General features: G+C 42.3%; 1 protein-coding gene across 13 annotated transcripts in view; it reads left to right on the top strand.

The window, feature by feature from the left end:
* The window catches only part of AUTS2 (activator of transcription and developmental regulator AUTS2), a 1102353-nt gene that overhangs the window by 144424 nt on the left and 935886 nt on the right, over nt 1–22043 (top strand). The gene's annotated exons all lie outside the window — the stretch shown is intronic.

The raw sequence follows: 22043 nt of genomic DNA on the forward strand, positions 1-22043 counted from the left end.
ACTACAGAGTCAGGTAGTGCATTCCAGGCATTGACCACTCTGTTACTGAAGTCATATTTTCTGCAATCGAGTTTGGAGCGGTTTACCTTGAGTTTGTATCTATTGTTTGCTTGTGTATTGTTGTGGTTGAAGCTGAAATAGTCATTGACAGGAAGGACATTGTGGCAGATAATTTTATGTACTATGCTTAGGTCAGACTGAAGTTGGTGTAGTTCTAAGTTGTCTAAGCCCAAAATTTGAAGTCTGGTGGCATAAGGTATTTTATTGCGGTTAGAGGAATGGAGGACTCTTCTCGTAAAATATCTGTGGACTCTCTCGATTGTATTTATGTCCGATATGCAGTGCGGGTTCCAGACAGATGAGCTGTATTCAAGAATTGGTCTAGCAAATGTTTTGTATGCTCTAGTTAGTAGTACAATATTACCAGAGAAGAAGCTACGCAAGATTAGGTTAACATCGCTTAATGATATTATTATAATATAATATAATATAATATAATATAATATAATATAATATAATATAATATAATATAATATAATATAATATAATATAATAATATAATATAATGATATAACACATTTTATCATTTCATAAACGAACCAAGGGGTTCTGGGTTCATACAACAGAGTTAATCCCCCCCCCCCCCCGCAAGATTAATCAAGGCTTCAAATAACCAAAATTTGTATCTGTGTAAAGTTTTAAGTATGGTTTAGAACAGGGGTCTCCAACCTTGGCAACTTTAAGACTCGTGGACTTCAACTCCCAGAGTTCCTCAGCTCAGAGTTGGGAAAGACTGTGGAGGTTCTCCAAGGAGTTTCCCTGATTGAAACCAGCGGTCTCCAACCTTTCTGGCTTTGCAGACAGGTGGGGGGGGGCAGGCAAGGGGTTGGTACCACGCGAGTGACGGGCAAGCATGAGCACGCAGCTCCATTTGCGCAAACAGGCATGCACGCATGCCACTTGTGCAAATACAGTTGCGCATGTGCACTTGCCTGCCTGCTGAGTGCACAAGTGGAGCTGCACGCATGTGTGCTCACCCACCGCTTCCATGGCCCAGTTCTGAATTGTCTGTGCCTGGTAGTGGCAATTGGCCTCAGGGTTGGGGACCCCTAACTTAAGACCGTCCCAGAAAAATGGCTATCCATCTTTTGCTTGAAAATCTTCAGTGATGGTACTCCCTAGTTTCCAGAGATAGGCTGCTCCATTGCTTATTAGTGTTCATGGTCAGGAAGTTCCTCCTTACTTTGAGTTTGGATCACCTTCTGTAAAACTTCATTATTCCTTTCCCACATTCAGAGGCTAAGTATTTGGAGAATGCAGTTATTGTTCTTAAGGCTACAGGTGCCCTGTTCCTTTCACTTTAGCATTTAAGCCCCTCACCATCTTTGTCATTCAATTCTGCACTCTTTCCAATGTGCTCTTACCAGTTCCTCAACATCCTTCTTGCATTGTGGTGTCCAAAAGACCATGGAGTCCAGTGGTGAAATCCAATTTTTTTTTTTACTACCAATTCTGTGGGCATGGCTTGGTGAGTGTGGTGTGGCTTGGTGGGCATGACAGGGGAAGGATACTGCAAAATCTTCACTCCCACCCCACTCCAGGGGAAGGATACTGCAAAATCCCCATTCCCACCCCACTCCAGGGGAAGGATACTGCAAAATCCCCATTCCCACCCCACTCCAGGCGAAGGATACTGCAAAATCCCCATTCCCACCCTACTCTGGGGCCAGCCAGAGGTGGTATTTGCTGGTTCTCTGAACTACTCAAAATTTCCACTACCGGTTCTCCAGAACCTGTCAGAACCTGCTGGATTTCACCCCTGATGGAGTCCCAATGAAATCATTCCTGACCGGCAGCTGGCAGCATCTTTTAAACATAGATGAACTTCATTTCTCATTGTTCATGGATGGGCCACCCTCAGAGTTAAAAGTCAACCAATTCTCCAAAGCACCCGAGGGCAGGACAAGAAGCAATGGATGGAAACTAATCAAGGAGAGAAACAACCTAGAACTAAGGAGAAATTTCCTGTGACAGTTAGAACAATTAATCAGGAGAACAACTTGCCTCCAGAAGGTGTGGGAGCTTCAACGCTGGAAGACAACCATTTGTCTGAAATCGTATAAGGTGTCCTGCTTAAGCAGGGGGTTGTACTTGAAAGACCTCGAAGGTCCCTTCCAAGTCTGTTATTCTGTTAATATCCAATCTGCATTTTTATGCTTATATTGGCTTACTGGAGTCAGTAAAATCCAGGCAAAGGGGAAATAAATTGGTACTAGGAGACAGGAATTTAAAATGAGGGTTTTTCCCCCCCCAATCGCAGGCATTATCAAGTGCTGTTTCACTCATTCAATTTTTGACTGAAGAGGCTTGTGTGATGCAGGACTTTAATGATTCTGAAGTAATTTTCTCCTCCTCTCTCCTCTTTTCTTGGTATTTTAATAGTGTAAGCGATTGAGAGCTAACAAGCAGCTTTGCTGATAGACCCTCTGAGGTAAAATTAGCTTATGAATAAGGGGCTTGTTAAATTCCCAATCTTGGTGGCAGAGAAGTCTTAATAAAGGTCTTGATTATGTTAGGAAGGTAGCACTAGGTATGTATGTATTCAAATAGAAGAGGCTTTTAGCATTCTTCTAAGGTAGTGTTTCTTAACCTTGGCAACTTTAAGATGGGGTGGGCTTCAACTCCCAGAATCCCCCAGCCATCTTTGAAATTCTGAGAGTTGAAGTCAGGGGTGGGCTTCAAAAATTTTTAGCAAGGGGTTCTCTGCCCGGTTGCTGAGTGGGCGTGGCCATGGTGGGCGTGGCCTAGTCGACCTCCTGCACCGTGGCAGGGGGGCATTTTTGTCCTCCCCAGGCTCCAGAGGCTTTCCTTGAGCCTCTGGGAGGGTGAAAACAGCCTCCCCAGGCTCCGGAGGCCCTCTGGAGGCCCAAAATGGGCCAGTTTCCGGCCTTCCCAAACTTCCGGTAGGCCCGTTTTTCGCCCTCCCCAAGCCTCCACTGACACCCTGCACTTATCTGCATCCAAAATGGGTCACGTGGGGACTCCTGGGAGGGCTGGGATGGGTGGGGCCAGCCAGGAGTGGGATTTGGGGGTTCTCCAAACTGCACAGAATCTTAGCTAGAGGTTCTCCCGAAGCCCTGCAAACCCCCAGCAGCCCATCTCTGGTTGAAGTCCACCCATCTTAAAATTGATAAGGTTGAGAAACATTGATTTAAGGAACTTGAATGTTTCTTTACATGCTGGGAAAATTGGAAGTGCTATAAACAAGGACAATAAGATCTAAAATCCAACATTTTTTTTTTTACTCCAAGGGTCAAGTAGATTTTTTTTTACTCCAAGAGGCATGTAGATTTTGAGCAGAGATAGTCCTCGATTTACAACCACAACTGAAAATTTCTGCTGCAAAGTGAGATAATGCCCGATTGTATGACCTTTTTTGTCAAATTTGTTAAGTGAATCATTGCAGTTGTCAAATTACTAACATAATTGTTAAGTGAATCTGGCTTCCTTTTTGACTTTGCTTGTCCGATGGTCATAAAAGGTGATCACATGACCTTGGAACACTAAAGCCATCATAAATATGAGCCAGTTGCCAAGCCTCTCAGTTTTGATCATGTGATCATGGGGATGCTGCAACAGTTGTGTGAAAAACAGCCGTAAGTCACTTTTTCAGTGCTGTTGTAACTTCAGTCACTAAAAAAAATGTTGTAAGTTGAGAACTGCCTGTAACTTCTTAGGGATAAACAAAAGTGGTTTGATCAAAGCAGAGTGCAGGCCAGGATCATTTCAGTTTCAGTTAATTCATTTCAGTTTCTTCAGGTACATACAGGTAGACCTCAATTTTTGGCCACAATTAAGACCAGAATTTCTGATGCTGACTAAGCAAGGCAGTGGTTCAGTGAGTCATATACCTGATGACTTATGTGAGCTTTTTTTGCCACAATTGTTAAAGCACACCATTGCAACTGCATGGCAGTTGTTAAGTGAATCACACAAATGTTAAATGAATCCACTTTCCTCCATTGACTTCCTTGTCGGAAGCCGGCTGGGAAGGTTGCAAATCGCAATCACGTGACTCCAGGATGCTGCAAACCATTGTAATTAAAAGCTGATTATCAATTGTCCAGTTTTTGATCATGTGACTGTGAGGATGCAGCAGTGGTTCTGTGGGAACCAGTCATAAGCCAATTTTTTTTCCCCCAGGGCCATTGTGCCTTTCAATGGTTGCTAAACAAGTAATTGCAGCTCAAGGGCTAGGAATAGCATTTAGACCAGGGGTGTCAAACTCAAGACCTGGGGGCCAGATCCAGCTCACGGGGTGCTTAGATATGGCCCGTGGGGCTGCCCTAGAAATAGCGAAGGACCGGCCTGCAGTGCCTCTGTCAGTGAAAATGGAGCTCAGGTGGGCTGTGTGCAGCACTCCCAAGCTCTGTTTTCACTGGCAGAAGGTTGCAGGAGGCGGTTGCAGCTTGCGGGGGCTGTGTGCGGCACTCTCAACTCCGTTTTCACTGGCAGAGGATGCAGGAGGCCGTGGCAGCTGAAAACGTAGCTCGGGAGCCCATTTTTGCTGGCAGAGCGCTTGGGCCACCACAGACGCCGACACGAGTGATGTCAAGCTGTCCATGCCCATCCTGGCCAGGCCCACCCAGTCCCCCCAAGGCCAAACACAACCCTGATGTGGCCCTCAATGAAATTGAGTTTGAGACCCCTGACTTAGACCATCAGTCCTCAACCTTTCTGGCTCTACAGACTGGTAGCAGTGGCAGGGGTGCAGATGGTTTTATGCGCGCAACCCAGATCCCGCACATGGGCAAATGAAGCATCATTTGCCCGCCGCTTTCATGACCTGGTTTCCAACAGACCATGGACTGGTATCGGTCCACAGACCAGGAGTTGGGGACCCCTGACTTAGACTTATACACCGCTCCATAGATCTTCACAATACTCTCTGGGCTGTTTACAATGTCAGCATATGCTCCCAACAAGCTGGGTCCTCATTTTACCGACTTTGGAAGGATGGAGGGCTGAGTCAATCTTGAACCCCATCAGTATCGAACTCCAGACAGTGAGCAGAGTTAAATTGCAAATACTGCACTTTAATTACTGCACCACCAGGCCTCCACCTGTACATACACATACATTCAGAAGATAAATTCCTACTAGTGTTCATCTTGCTATGGATTTAGTATAGGGATGACATGATAGCAGTGTTCCGATATCTTAGGGGCTGCCACATAGAAGAGGGAGTCAAGCTATACTCCAAAGCACCTGAAGGCAGGACGAGAAGCAATGGGTCAAGAGAAACAACCTAGAACTAAGAAGAAATTTCCTGACGGAACAATTAATCAGTGGAACAACTTGCCTCCAGAAGTTGTGAATGCTCCAACACTGGAAGTTTTTAAGAAGAGGTTGGATAACCATTTGTCTGAAGTGGTGTAGGGTCTCCTGCCTAAGCAGGGGACTGGACTAGAAGACCTCAAAGGTCCCTTCCAACTACTTATTCTATTCTATTCTATTCTATTCTATTCTATTCTATTCTATTCTATTCTATTCTATTCTATTCTATTCCATTCCATTCCATTCCATTCCATTCCACTCCACTCCACTCCACTCCACTCCACTCCACTCCACTCCACTCCACTCCACTCCACTCCACTCCAGTATGAATCAGCTAGAAGTGAAATTTACTCCCAGTAAGGTCCTGGTGGAATTCCTCTGCAGCACCAGTGTGCACACATGCTTATGAGGATCTCCTGTATAAATACATTGCTGTATGTCTGCATTTAAGGTCCCGCAGTCTGATTTGTGTGAACCAGATGTTAAATGCTTGTATTTGTTACAACGGTTGTGCCAAAAATTCACTTTTCTTCCCCCTGCGTGTCCCGACAAAGCAGGAAAGAAAACTCAAGAGTGTGTCTGAAAGGGATTGGGTTTTGTAGACAGATACAAAGCCACAACTGTGCAGGATTGTGTTCTGAGCTTTCCATGCAGATAGTTTGTGCAAGCCAAGAGGGAAAAAGAATTTCTTTCCCCCTCAGCTGCTGTAATTGTACTAAAAAATACCAGGACATCCGTATCTATGGGATCAGTTATCTTTTTTCATTTTTAAACAGAACTTGCTGTGCATCGTTGGGATTTATGGATGAAATTTTCTCCCATATCTGTATAATTCAGTAAAATGCCAAGCCCAAAATTGTGATATATCAACCCGGTTCTGAGCAGAAGCGTGACCAGTGAGTTTAGCAGTTCAGCTGATGACTCTTAAAATTGTTTTAATTATCTATCTTATCAGCAATATTAAAAAGAGGGGAAACATTAAATAATAAAAAAATCTCCAAGCAATTAAAACCTCACTATCAACACTCAAGAGGGACATCAAGCTGTTTCTCCTTATGTCTTAAGCTCTCTGAGCACAGTGAAAAGAGCCAAGTTGTTTTGTAATGTATAATATGAAGACATTTAATATTCAATTTAAATATAATTTTTCATTGGAAATTCTTGTTGATTCATTGATTCCAAAACCACTGCATTTCTGAACTGTTTCAGTTTAACTTTAGAATAGAATAAAAAAGTTGGAAGGGACCTTGGAGGTCTTCTAGTCCAACCCCCTGCTTAGGCAGGAAACCCTACCCCACTTCAGACAAATGGTTATCCAACATCTTCTTAAAAACTTCCAGTGTTGGAGCATTTGCAATTTCTGGAGGCAAGTTGTTCCACTGATTAAATGTTCTAACTGTCAGGAAATTTCTCTTAGTTCTAGGTTGCTTCTCTCCTTGATTAGTTTCCACCCATTGCTTCTTGTCCTGCCCTCAGGTGCTTTGGAGAACAGCTTGACTCCCTCTTCTTTGTGGCAGCCCCTGAGATATTGGAACACTGCTATCATGTCTCCCCTAGTCCAGCCCCCCCAATAATCTTTGTTGCTCTTCTCTGCACTCTTTCTAGAGTCTCCACATCTTTTTTACATTGTGGCAACCAAAACTGGATTCAGTATTCCAAGTGTGGCCTCACCAAGGCATGATAAAGTAGTATTAACACTTTATGTGATCTTGATTCCAACCCTCTGTTTATGCAGCCTAGAACTGTGTTAGCTTTTTTGGCAGCTGCTGCACATTAATTCACTTTGCATTGAATTGAATACTTTATTGGCCAAGTATGATTAGACATACGAGGAATTTGTCTCCAGTACAGAAGCACTCAGTGTACTTTCAGGGCAACAGAGAGAATAATAATAACACTGTGGTGGACCATAACATAGAGAAAGTCATAGAAAATGAAGAAGTTAAATTGCTCTGGGACTTCAGAATTCAGACAGACAGGCACCTGCCACATAACACCCTGGACTTAACAATTGTCGATAAGAAAGACAAAAAAGCCTGGGTAGTGGGTGTGGCAGTGTCTGGAGACAGCAGAACAGAAGGGAAAGAATTGGAGAAGATAACAAAATACAAAAACCTACAAATAGAAATAGAACAACTGTGGTAAAGGCAAGTAAGGGTAGTACCAATAGTAGTAGGCGCCTTGGGTGCAATCCCAAAACAACTGGAGCACCACTTGAACATCACTGTCATTGACAAATTCGCTCTCAGTCAATTGCAGAAGGCGGCTTTACTTGGAGGAGTTTCCATCCTGCGACGATATCTGTAACACCATCAAACATCCAGATTTGTCTATCCCTATCCCAGGTCCTTGGTAAGGACTTGATAGATAGGCAAAAATGCCAAACCCAGTCTGAACATCTGGTTGACTGTGCGATGAATAATAATAATAATAATAATAATAATAATAATAATAATAATAATAATAATAATGGCAATAAAAGTGGGGAAGTAAAGAAGATAATAAAAGGACTAAATAATAAGAGTTGGGCATATCCAGAGTCAAAATGAAATAGATTTTTGCTATGAGAGATAAAGGTAAAGGTTCCCCTCGCACATATGTGCTAGTCGTTCCCGACTCTAGGGGGCGGTGCTAATCTCCGTTTCAAAGCCGAAGAGTCAGTGCTGTCCGAAGACGTCTCCATGGTCATGTGACCGGCATGACTAAACGCCAAAGGCGCACGGAACGCTGTTACCTTCCCGTGGTCCCTATTTTTCTATTTGCATTTTTTTACGTGCTTTCGAACTGCTAGGTTGGCAGAAGCTGGGATAAGTAATGGAAGCTCACCCTGTTACGCAGCACTAGGGATTCGAACCACTGAACTGCCGACCTTTTGATCGACAAGCTCAGACTCCAAATTCCACCAGTGAGCAACCAGCCTCAACCAGTTTAATCCCCTTCCTCTTAAGAGCTTGCCTTTCCTCCTTTCCCCAAGAAATGTGTGAACTATAGCCTTAATTTGGCCCCTGACTCTGCAACCTCAGAAATGACTGGCTGATATCATTTGTCTGCCAGTTCTGATGCTATTATGTACATCCTATGCTCTTTGATCTACGAACGAGAGGATTGAAACGTTTTAATCGTTGATGTGCTTTCACAGAGGTGTCCAAATCTTCTCATTATAATTTGCTGGTTCTTTGTGTTTTACAGGCAGGAACATCTGGGAGACAAACTTATTACTTGGCCGATGTAGCATGCAGATTTCAGATTTAATATGGTCCTGCATGGGGCTGCTCATTTTGATGCAAATTGCAAGAGATTATGTTTTGCCAGTTCTAAATTAGAAATCACAGCAGGTTCTATGAGTTGAAGGAGGGGGTACGGTGATGGGTGTTTATATGTGTGTGAAAGAGCAAGGGTTTTTATTTTGCTTCGGGTTTGGTTCAAAAATAACTTGAACAATATGTAGATGTGAAAGAACTTTGAATAGCAAATGATTCTAGCCTAGTTCATTGACTAGACAGGTTCCTAAAGAAAAAACAAGATTGATTGGAAATAGCCCCAAGTGTATCTTTCATGACTTAATTTCTTCTCTAAAATTGGGGAAAAACAACGTTGAAAAGGGATAATATAGGTAGTCCTTCACTTATGTCGGTTTGTGTTACCATGGACAAAAGTGATTTATAACCTGGAAGTTACGACTATCACACCAGTGAATACAAGATCACGTGAAGTATTCGTTGACACTTTGGAAAACCCTAGTAAGACCACATCTGGAATATTGCAACCAATTTTAGTCACCATACTACAAAAAAGATGTTGATATCTTGGAAAAAGTTCGGAGAAGAGCAAATAAGGTGATCAAAGGCAGGGGTGGGTTCCACTTATCTTTACTACCGGTTTGCAGGGGGATCATGTAGATCTCCCATAATCTCCCATAATGAGGTCGTGGCGGGTGGGTGGAGCCTCCCGCTGGTTTTACTACCAGTTCTATAGAACCGGACTGAACAGGGAGCAACCCACCACTGATCAAAGGCCTGGAGACTAAAACATACGAAGAACAGTTGCAGGATTTGGGTTTGGCTAGTCTAAAGAAAAGAAGAATTAGGAGAGACATGATAGCAGTATTCCAGTACCAAAAGCCTTGGTGGCGCAGCGGACTAAAGTGCTGTTAAATAACACTTAGCTGCCAGCTGCCTGCAATTACTGCGAGTTCAAATCTCACCAGGCTCAATGTTGACTCAGCCTTCCATCCTTCCGAGGTAGGTAAAATGAGGACCCGGATTGTGGGGGCAATAAGCTGACTTTGTATAAAAAAGAACACCGCTTAGGGGGGGCCGAAAGCCCTACTAAGCAGGTATATACAAAAAAAGTATGAAGGCTATTGCTTAACACATTGTAAGCTGCCCTGAGTCTCCGGAGAAGGGCGGCATATAAATCGAACCAATAATAAATAAATAAACAAACAAATAAATAAATAAATAAATAAATAAATAAATTTTAGGGGCTGCCACAAAGAAGAGTGGGGTCAAATTATTTTCCAAAGGACCAGAGGGCAGGACAAGAAATAATGGATGGAAACTAATCAAGGAGAGGAGAAACCTGGAATTAAGGAGAAACTTCCTAACAGTGGGGACAATTAACCATTGGAACAGCTTGCCTCCAGAAGTTGTGGACACTCCATCACTGGAGGTTTTTAAGAAGAGACTAGACAGCCACTTATCTGAAATAGTATAGGTTCTCCTGCTTGAGCAGGGTGATGGACTAGAAGAAAGACCTCCAAAGTCCCTTCCAGGTCTATTCTATTCTAAAGTCGTGCACTCCCATTGGGGTCCCAAGCCAACTGGGAGAGCCAGGCCTTCAAGCTCTTAAGGAAGGTTGGGAGTTGCTGCTTTAGAGTGGTACTTCCTTTGATATCTTCTAATAGATTGAAATTAACTGGAGACGTATTGCAGTGATATAAAGCAGGCCTTCTTGGTTCCAGTGCATCATTTGAAAAGTTTCTTACTGTACAACAGTTTCCGTACTGACCAGTAGAAGACTGGAACTTAAAACATGTCCCCAAACATTGGATTTTTTTTTTTTTTGCAAAAAAAAAGGATTTTAATTGTGGACCAAAATATTTTCAAAGAGATGTCTTTTGTGATGACTAGTATCTTTTGTGTATATGTTGGAATCAGTGGTGGGTTCCTCCCAGTTCTGCCCGGTTCCGCCAAACCGGTAGCGGTGACGATATGACATCACCGAACCGGTTCTGCCCCCTGCCCCTCCACCAACTCCCCGCGTTATTCTTACCTTTTATTTGGCCCCACCCCCAATCTATTGCTGCCTCTTGAATCCCAGCTGATGGGCTATAAGGAAAAAAACTGTTTAAACTCTTGCTGCGGGGCTTCAAAGGGCCGCCCTACAGCTGATCAGTGGTAAAAGGCAGTTTGGTGGTAGACCGGTGCCTCCAAAAACAAATGAGTAGACCGGTGCCTGCAAAAATAAATGGGTAGACCAGTGCCTGCAAAAATACAAGAGCAGACCAGTGCCTGCAAAAATACATGAGTAGACCAGTGCCTGCAAAAATACATGAGTAGACCGGTACAGCTCTGCAAGCAGTTAAAAGCCTGGTAGACCAGTACCTCTGCTAAATCCTAAAGAATTGTCACATGACCATCAAACCACACCCACAAAATAAGCCACGCCCACAGAACCGGTAGTAAAAAATTTTAGAACCCACCCCTGGTTGGAATGTTTTTTAAGTTGTACAGAAAATGCCATCCTTCCATTGTTTTGCTTGTTTTCGTTGACTATATGCCCATGAAGTCGTGTTCAACTTCTAATGATCACATAACTGTTTTTCCATGATTTGATTGCATATTATTTCTCACTGCTGTTTGTTTTGTAAGGTACTAAACAAAATAAATAAAGAATTACAATTACTCACATTTGGCTGCAACCCATGTAACAAGCAGGTGAGGCTTATTATCCTCTTCTTTATTGGATTAAAATAACATTTCTCCTCTCCTTTTGCTCAGGAAGTTTACAAGAAAATGTAAAAGCACATTTGAAGAATTTAAATGCCTGTTTAAATGGATTTTTCCTCTGCATTGCAAAAAAGCAAGATTAAATGCAGAAACTGGATGAAATGATTCATAGGTCTAAAAATTGAGAGCAAGGTTTTTCTGTCATTTATGTATTGCAGCCTTGTAGAAATGGTCTGTTGCTGGCTGCTTCACATAACAATGATGGAGAATAAACGAGGCTGATTTAACAAGCCATGGCCAACCTACTTCCTGTTTCAACCATCTCCATTTAGTTGGCATCCTTCTCTCTCTTTCTCTCGCTTTCTCTCTCTCTCTCCCCCCTCCCTCCCTCCCTCTCTCTTTCTCTCTCCCTCTCCCTCCCCTCTTCCCTTCCCCTCTCTCTCACCACCTTCTTTTCTCTATCTTTCCCCTATTTAATGGACACATTGGTGAGGAAGGAGATCTCTCTTCTTCCAAGCATCTAAACTGCTTGCTTGGAATGAGATTTTGAACTGACACCAAAAGTTTAGGTTGGCTAGCCCTACTCTTTTTGTAAGAGAAAGCTTTCTTACAAAAATCTTAAGTTGTAGAAAGAAGTTCATCTACTGGCATATTCATTTCCAGAGAGTGTGGATAGATACGTCATGGTCATCTGTTTCTCCATGTTTCTATATGACTCTTCCTGGAAGTGTGAAAAAGACCAATGTGTAATCGGGATCTTTTCAAGAAAGACATTAAGTGGAAATTCTTTTCATGGGTCCTTTACTGTGGTGGTACCAACGAGGGGACTTCTGACCTTGAGAAATTGTTGGAGAATTTCTCTTCGAAGTTTATAGACATTGTCGTCATTCCCCACCCCCCCCTATCCCCAGTTTCTCTGCTTGCAGCTCTAAACTAGAACATGGATTATTAACCTGCTTGTTTTCAAATAAGAGGGAACTTTCCTCTATATTTCAACTGTCACCGCTCCATCCAGCCTCTGGGAGACAATATCAACTATTGTTCATCAACAGGAAGGGAGGGAGGGAGGGAGGTGGGAAGGAGAGGGAGGGAGGAAGGTGGGAAGGAAGGGAAGAGAGGGAGGGAGGTGGGAAGGAAGTAGAAAGAAAGGAGGGAAGGAAGGGAGGGAAGGAGGGAAGGAGAAGGGAAAGAAGGAAGATAGAAAGAGAAGGGAGGGGGAAGGAGATAGGAAGGAAGGAAAGTAGAAAGAAAGAAATGAGTGAAGGAGTGAAAGAAGGGAGGGAGGTGGGAAGGAAAGAGAGGGAAGGAGATGGGAAGGTAGAAAGAAAGGAGGGAAGGGAGGGGGAAAGAGATGGGAAGGAAGGAGAGCGAGGGAGGTGGGAACGAAGGAAAGTAGAAAGAAAGAAAGTGAAGGAGTGAAAAGGGAGGGAGGGAGGGAGATGGGAAGGAAGGGAGGGAGAAAGAAAGGAGGGAAGGAAGGGAGGAAGGATTTGTACTTGAGTTTGAACTAGATAAAAACTGTGTTGGTGGTGGCTTATAACAAGGAATATGTAACATATGAACATTGATTTAAATGGTTAGACTTTATGAGCCCACATGCTTGACAGAAAATGAGCATTTTCTCTTTTATTATTTTTCCAGCTTCAAAATCTTATCACAGAAAATGGAGCTGGGATGATATATTATTTCACTGCTTTTGTTGCCTCTGTCTTATCTCCAAAGTCCCAGGGCAGTTAGTACTTAAGAAGACAGAGAGAATCCCAGGATTCCTGCCAGCGTTTTTTCCCGTTCTCCACCAGGCCACCCATATTTTGTGAAAGATTGTCAAAGCAGTCTCTGTCTGAACTAGATAGAGGACATAGGAGTCTCATGCCATTTTCCAAAGCAGTTCAGCTAAATATATTTGGGAAACTCACAGACCATCTTCTCAGCAACTGCTATTTAAGGCTGATGGCCTATGATTCAGAAGGGAATGGGGGTCATCAATAAAGGTAGTCCTTGACTTACAACCATTTGCTTAGTGACAATTCTAAGTTCTAATGGCACAGAAAGAAGTTACTTACAACCAGTCCTTCACACTTACCACAGTGTCTCCCCTGTCACATGACCCAACTTTGGTGCTTGGCAACTGGCCTGTATTTATGACGGTTGCAGTGTTCTGGAGTGATGTGATCACCGTTTGTGACCATTCCAGCTGGCATTTGACAAACAAAGTCAGTGAGGAAAGCCAGATTTGCTTGACAACTGCAGATGAGTCATAGATAGAGCCAGTTTGGTCTAATAGTTAAGGCACACCAGGCTTAGAAAATGGGAGGCTGTGAGTTCAAATTCTGCCTTCGCCACAAAAGTCAGCTGGTTGACTTCGGGCCAGTCGCTCTGTCTCAGCCCAACCCACCTCACAGGATTGTTGTTGTGGGGATAACAGGAGGAGGAGGATGTGTTGGATATGTTTGTCACCTTGAGTCATTTGTAAAAATAAGAAAGGTGAATAAAATAAGGTAAATTGGGTGTGATTCACTCAACAGCTGCCTTGCTTAGTAACAGAAATTCTGGTCCCAGTTATGGCCATAAGTCAAGGACTGTCAGTATTAGCAGCCACTGATAGCTTGATCTTCCAAGAAGTGGTCCGATGGATGTCCCTTTGTAAAGCCCCTTAAACTGGTTGCCATTTCTACTGCTGTTTTACAAATGTGTTTTGTGAACAAGTGTTTCCTTTGGTCATTTCAATAGCTCATCCCAGTCTAACATTGTGAGAGAGGGAGGAAGGGAGAGAGAGAGGGAGGGAGAGAGAGGAAGAAGAAGGAGGAGGGGGAGGGGAAGGAAGAAGAAGAAGAAGAAGAAGAAGAAGAAGAAGAAGAAGAAGAAGAAGAAGAAGAAGAAGAAGAAGAAGAAGAAGAAGAAGAAGAAGGGGGGAGGAGAAGATGGAGGAGGAGGAGGAGGACGAGGAGGAAGGCTTGCTTCTCTTTCTCTTAAATGTGCCATTCATGGTCTTGTATACATCAACCATGCTTTTTCAATTCCAGCTGCTGCCATGTTTCTTATAGGAGGTTGCTTATGCATTGAGTTCAATTTCAGAATTTTTCTTTCTGCATTTTTCTTTCCAGGAGCCTAGCTATCAGCCCTGCTACTTCCCCAATGGTTTCCCACCTAAGTATTAACCAGATTTGGCTCTTGATTAGCATTCATATTATCAGCCAGAGTCAGTCTTCAAAGATTCCTTTGAGTCAAGCTCAGTTTCTGATTGCATTCAAGTCTTGGCAGTATCGGAGAGGTGATCTGCATTGCGTTCTCACTGCGATCCTTTTTTCAACATGCCAGTTCAGAACCGTGAATCCCATGTGGTCGTCTTCTGAGTTCTAACTAAGCCAAACTCCGCTTAGCTTCTGAGCTCAGATAACTAGGTAACTATTTGCTGCTGGGCCCGAATACATTTTGAAATTCTCTATCATATTACTTGGCAGGGAATTTGGGCAGACGATTCGTCTGGAGTGGTTTGAGAAGGAAAGAGACATTTTCAAACAGTTTCACAGAGGTAGGACTCCTACCGAAGAAGTAAAGACTAGAACAGTGATGGTTAACCTTTTTGGTGCCGAGTGCCCAAAATGCATATGTGCACGTGCAAATGCATGCATGCATGCCCAAACCCAAACAGTATAAGTATTTTAAGAGACATTACCTAAGGCGAATATTGCTGGAAACCTGGGATATATTCAGAGGAAAATTCTATACTAAGATTCCAACCTGGTTCTCAGCAACAGAAGCGATGACCTACCCAACAGCTCTTAAACAGGATAAAATTTTTAGATATAAAGATCTTGTGGATGCTCAAGGGATATTAAGATCTAGGGGAGATTTGGCTGACAAAGGAATCAGGCTAGATTGGTGGACCTACGCTACAGTTCAATCTCATTACAGGAGAGATAGAGATAACTATGGGATATATGTGATGGAACAGAGTTTTGATAAAATATTATTGGGAGAGGACCCAATAACCAAAATGTATGCACAATTGCTTGAGCGAATGATAGGAGAGGAGGTTGTAAAAGATACTATGATTGCCTGGGGGAGGAATTTTGGGTACTCGATTCCTTTAGAAAAATGGCAACAAATGTGGTGGGGGGGGAAATATTAAAATGACTACGGCAACGTCTTTCAAGGAAAATGTATATAAAAGGTTGTATAGGTGGCACCTCCCACCAGCAAGAATTGCTAAAATGTTTCCGGGTGCATCAGAGTTATGTTGGAAATGCGGAAAAATCAGAGGTACGTATTTCCATCAATGGTGGACTTGTATAATGGCAAAGAAGTATTGGAGAAAGGTTAGGAATTGGATTAAGGAAATTACTAATGTGGACCTCCAATGGAAACCTGAGATATATTTACTAGGTATTCGCCCAGAGGGGCTAAGTAAGAAAAAATGGTATCTCACTCTACATATTTTAGTCACAGCTAGAATAGTGTTCGCCCAACAGTGAAAAGAAAAAGAGATACCGGCTAGTGCCCAAATTATAAATAAAGTATTAGATTGCACTGAGGCGGACAGAATGACGTATATGTTGAAAGAAAAAGAGGATTCTGAATTTTTTCAAAATTGGGACAGACTTAGGGTTGCCAGGTGTCCACTATTTGAGCGGACAGTCCACTTTTTTCACATTATGTTCACTTATTTTTTTTTTCACAAAATAGTGGACATTTTTTTTATTCAAAAGCTTTATGATGAAATGGTACGTAATCTAAAGCTGTACAGTCTAAGAGAATAAGGATAGGAGAATCGCGTTTTGTCTTTTTTTTTCATAAGTTAGAATGAGACAAAGATCGAATATCCATTGAACTCGATTCTCCGAAAAAATTAATGATGAAATTAAAATAAAAATATATTATAAAATTATGTACCATTCACATTTTTAAAATGTATTGTAGCTTGTGTCAACTGACCTAAAATGGCGTGTTAAAATGTTTGTAAGAAAATATATAATTTAATTGTAAATTTTTATTTTTTATTTTTTTACTATTTAAACCCCCCCCCCACTTGTCCGCTATTTTTTGGAAGCAGATCTGGCAACCCTAGGGACAGTTGGTATCGGTGGTTGAATAAAAGGATTAAGATGAAGTGAGGGCCTAAATCAATATGAGGAGAGATATACCTATCTAGATTGAAAGATAATTGTATGAAAATCATATTTGGGGATTATTTACTTTATTCTGTGTTGTGGGCATAATTATTTATTAATGAGGGCAGGAATATTATCTGCCGGGATAGACGTGTTTGTATGTTTAGTGTTATGAATGGGGGAGGGAGGGAGGGGAATGTATGGTTTTTGTTTTTATGTATAATCAATGTTTTTGTCTCATGTTGATTTTAACCTGGAAAACTTAATAATTTTTTTTTAAAAAAGTATTTTTTAAAAGAAGCCGCAAGCAGACGACCGGGCGATTGGGTGGGCATGGGCTGGGGGGCTGGGGGCAGTGATTTTTGCTACCGGTTCGCCGAACCAACCGCTGCCATCGCTACTGGATCAGCCGGTCCGAACCGGGAGCATTTCACCCCTGATATAACAGTTCTTCTTGAAGCTCTTGAAGAACTCTTGACACCTTGACAGCTACATGTATTCTATCCCCATATTAAAAAACCTAGAAGGAATAGTCTCTATGATAATGGCATAATACTGATTTTTACTAAATGGTTGTTAGGGATGATTGTAAGAAAAATTGACTTGAAAGTATGGATATCAAAGAAATCCATGGCGGAACTCATGGAAAGGGCAGAATCTATAAATCCATCACACATCACATAATTTCCATCCCCACTTAAGAATATTTCCAGCTAAAAAACTGTATAGGTTTATGTTTGGAAATCATATATAAGAAATTCAAGCCTGCATTTGGCTATATTGCATGTAAGGACGCATATATTGAAATGTAAGAGATAGAGATATTCTTGACCTCTATTTAACAAGAGAGCTGTGGTGGCACAATGGTTAAAATGCAGTACTGCAGGCTACTTCTGCTGACTGCCAGCTGCCAACAGTTCAACAGTTCAAATCTCACCAGGCTCAAGATTGACTCAGCCTCCCATCCTTCCAAGGTCGGTAAAATGAGGACCCAGATTGTTAAGGGCAATATGCTGACTCTGTAAACCACTTAAAGTGGGCTGTAAAGCACTGTGAAGCGGTATATAAGTCTAAGTGCTAGTGCTATTCCTGGCAATTATGTAGAACCAATCATGATTTCTTTTTTTTTCCAAAATTTTGGGCTTTTTTCCAGGGTGTTCTTCAACTTTTCAGTCTCCTGCATACCCCTAGTTTCTGACGGTCTCCCACCTAGGTACAATTAGTCCTCATCTTACGACCACAATTGAACCCAAAATTTCCGTTGCTAAGCAAGACATTTGCTGAGTGAGTTTTGCCCCATTCTATGACCTTTCTTGCCACAGTTGTTAAGTGAATCACTGCAGTTGCTAAATCAGTCAAACTGTTGTTAAATGAATCTGGCTTCCCCATTGGCTTCGCCTGTCAGAAGGTCACAAAAGGGGATCACATGACCCCAGCTGTCATAAATATGAGTCAAATTGCCAAGCACCTGAATTTTGATCACATGACCATGGGAATGCTGCAACGGTCGTTAAGTGTGAAAAACAGTCATAAGTCACTTTTATTTTAGGGACATTGTAAGTTTGAATGGGCGCTAAACAAAATGTTGTAAGTCGAGGACTAACTATACCAAACAGGGCTGATAACGACTTAGCTTTCAAACAGAAGCAAAGTCAGCTAAGACTTTTTTTTAAACATGCACATGAAGCCTTTTAAAGGAATACCATGTTTCCCCAAAAATAAGTCCTCCCAGATAATAAGCCCTCCCCCAAAAGTAACACCTCCCCAGATAATAAGCCCAATTGGGCTTTTGAGCGCATGCGCTAAAATAAGCCCTCCCTGAAAATACCCCCCCCCCCAAAAATATTTAAATGCCTGCACAGCCGGTCGGTCCCCACCATTTCCTCTGGTTAGGGTTAGAGAGATAGAGCTGGAAATCAGGAAAGACGGCAAGAGGATCCCCGTCTTGCTCCACGCGCCCCAAAATAATAAGACCTCCCTGAAAATAAGGCCAAGCACTTATTTCGGGGTTCAAAAAAATATAAGACAGGGTCTTATTTTTGGGGAAATGTGGTATTTATACTTCAGTTGTAGATTGTTTGTGGTGTGGGTTTCAAATGGGTAGAAATTTTTAAGTAGTACCATACTTAAATGCTACAAAAAGGATTTAATTCAATGTAGTCTTCCATCCTTTCTTTTGGACCGCACAAAGATTATATAAATCGTTAGTTTATCAAGATAGTTTATATATGTCCACAAATGCATCTGGCCCTTTATAGTTTCTAGAAGTGAGTACTTTTATGTTAGGTTTTGACAGAGGGAAATAACAGAATAATTGTGTGCTGTGGAATTGTTATTGTTCATGGTGTTACTGTGGATGCTTTATAGTTTACATTGTTTATCATGGATGTTTTGGTCTTACATTTACTGTAGGCATTTTAATGCTTTCTATTGTAAGCTGGTGCGTGATTGCATAGATTGGGTGGCATGCAAATTTAACCAAGAAAAGAAAATATTGGATGCGCGCGCGCGCACACACACACACACACACACACACACACACACAGTTTCATGGAACATGTGCTTCTTTCCATGAAAAAGTTGTTTTGATTGTTGTTCTTAATCAGCAGTGGGTTTTCTTATGTTTAATCTTATAATTATTTGCAGTCCAGCCATCCCAAATTGCAAACCTACTTCTAGTGACATCCAAGGGTGAAATGTAAAATTTGTTACTACCGGTTCTGTGTGTGTGGCTTGATGGTGGTGGGGGTAATGTGACTGGGTGGACGTGGCCAACTTTTTTTTTTTTTTTAACTTTTCAAAGCATTTTTTGTAATGCTTTGAAAAGCCTCTGCCGATCAGGCAACTCAGCTGGGATCATCAGAGAGGTTTTTTTAAAAATGCTTTGAAAAGCCTCTGACGATCCCAGCTGAGCCATGCGATCATCAGATGCTTTTTTTTTACTTTTAAAAGCATTTTTTCGTCAGAAGAGGTTGTAGAAAAAAATGCTTTTAAAAGTAAAAAAAAAAAAGCTTCTGATGATCGTGCAGCTCAGCTGGGCATGGTGGGGGTGGAGCCACAGGGATTTTTGCTACCGGTTCTCCGAACCACCCGCCGCCATCGCTACCGGATTGGGCGATCCGGCCCAAACCCGGAGCATTTCACCCCTGGTGACATCTCTCATTTTAGGATTTTAAGAAAGGAGGATTTTTTTTTCATGTGAATACTTAGTTAGGAAACTATCAGTGATTAAGGGTTAAAATAGTACCTTACCAAATATGGAGGTGAATTTCTCTCATTGCAAAGATGCAATAATAACCTTTAATACCTGATCCGTAACAATTGGATCTTCTGAAAAGAATAACCAGCCACAAGAATGTTTAAGGAGAAATCACATGAAAGATAATAGGTGCAATACAGGTAGTCCTCCATTTACAACAGTTCATTTAGTGACCAAAGTTACAATGGCGCTGAAGAAAGAGACTTATGACCACTTTTCACACGACCATTGCAGCATCCCCATGGTCACATGATCAAAATTCAGACGCTTGGCAACTGATTCATATTTATGACGGTTGCAGTGTCCCAGGGTCATGTCATCCCCTTTTGCAACCTTCAGATAAGCAAAGTCCATGGGGAATCCAGATTCGCTTAACAACCGTGTTACTAACTTATCCACTGCAGTGATTCGCTTAACAACTGTGGCAAGAAAAGTCGTAAAATGGGGCAAACTCACTTAACGACTGTTTCACTTAGCAGCATAAATTTTGGGGCTCAATTGTGGTTGTAACTCGAGGACCACCTGTACAGGTGGTTCTCAACTTATGACCACAATTGGGACCTGAATTTCCATTGCTAAGCAAGTTGGTTGTTAAGTGAGTTGCACCCAATTTTATGATTTTTTTTTGCCACGATTGTTAAGCGAATTACTGCGGTTGTTAAGTGAATCACATGGCCGTTAAGCAAATCCAGCTTTCTACTATTGAATTTGCTTGTCAGAAAGTATCTGGGAAGGTCCCAAAAGTGATCACACGATCTCAGAATGCTGCATATACATGCTGGTTGCCAAGTGACTTAATTTTGGTCACTTGACTGTAGGGTTGCTGCACCAGTTGAAACTGCAAGGTGCTTAAATCACTTTTTTCAGTGCCATTGTAATTTCAAACATGAGTGGCTGTAAGCTGAGGTCTTCCTTTAATGAGTGCAATTGTAAAAAGGTAAAGGTAAAGGTTCCCCTCGCACATATGTGCTAGACGTTCCTGACTCTAGGGGGCGGTGTTCATCTCCGTTTCAAAGCCAAAGAGCCAGTGCTGTCTGAAGACATCTCCGTGGTCATGTGGCCGGCATGACTAAACACCAAAGGCGCATGGAACGCTGTTACCTTCCCACCAAAGGTGGTCCCTATTTTTCTACTTACATTTTTTATGTGCTTTCGAACTGCTAGGTTGGCAGAAGCTGGGACAAGTAACGGGAGCTCACCCCGTGATGCGGCACCAGGGATTCGAACCGCTGAACTGCCGACCTTTCAATCGACAAGTTCAGCATTTTAGCCATTGAGTCCCTATTTTTACACATGTTGAAACCATCCAGACTTTTCTCCTACGGATACTTCTGACCGGCAGTATCAACGGGAGAAGCATAATAATAATGATTTTTAAAAACCACAATTTCTTCAGAACACAAAGTCCATCTTTTTTGCACACGGGCTGGACACCACACCTGACCTTCCCCAAGGGAAAGAGCTCGCAAGGGGACAGCCTGATGTTGTGCCGATCCTTTTGACAAAAGCAGGATGCTTGTTTGGACACTCACGTCATCCCACTGGCGGGAGTCCAAGGAGGGTTGCTTGACCCGGCCTTCAGCCTCCAAGGAGCTTCAAGTATCATTGCTGGCCGACCGATTTGGCTTGAAAAATATTCACGTTATGTCGAAGAATGATTCCACCATGCTTTATTCATTTTATTATGGCAAATCCCCCTAAAACTTTTCTGGATCAGAAGATCCTGCCAGGAATTTTTTGTCAGGAATTTTCCGTCCCCAATGAGTATCCTGCTTGGGAAAAAAACCAAAATAAAAAAGCCCTTTTTAAAGTAACATCCACACCCTCGTCTTGCAACAATACCACACCATCCGTAGAAATCCAGATGCGCCCCTGCAGCCTTCCACTCCGAATCTCACCAGGCTCAAGGTTGACTCAGCCTTCCATCCTTCCAAGGTCGGTAAAATGAGGACCCTGATTGTCGGGGGCAATAGGTTGACTCTGTAAACCGCTTAGAGAAGGCTGTAAAGCACTGTGAAGCGGTATATAAGTCTAAGTGCTATTACTATTCCTGGCAATTATGTAGACCCAATCGTGATTTCTTTTTTTTCCAAAATTTTGGGCTTTTTTCCAGGGTGTTCTTCAACTTTTCAGTCTAGTGCATACCCCTAGTTTCTGAAGGTCTCCCGCCTAGGTACACTTAGTCCTCCTCTTAGGACCACAATTGAGCCCAAAATTTTCGTTGCTAAGCAAGACATTTGCTAATTGCTAATTGCTAAGATATTTGCTAAGAGCATCCTGCTTGGGGAAAAAACCAAAATAAAAAAGCCCTTTTTAAAGTAGCATCCACGCCATCTTCTTGCAACAATACCACCCCACCCGAACAAATCTAGATGCACTCCTGCA

Source organism: Pantherophis guttatus, chromosome 1, assembly GCF_059756535.1.
Source record: "Pantherophis guttatus breed Tessera chromosome 1, ASM5975653v1, whole genome shotgun sequence".
Taxonomy (NCBI): domain Eukaryota; kingdom Metazoa; phylum Chordata; class Lepidosauria; order Squamata; family Colubridae; genus Pantherophis; species Pantherophis guttatus.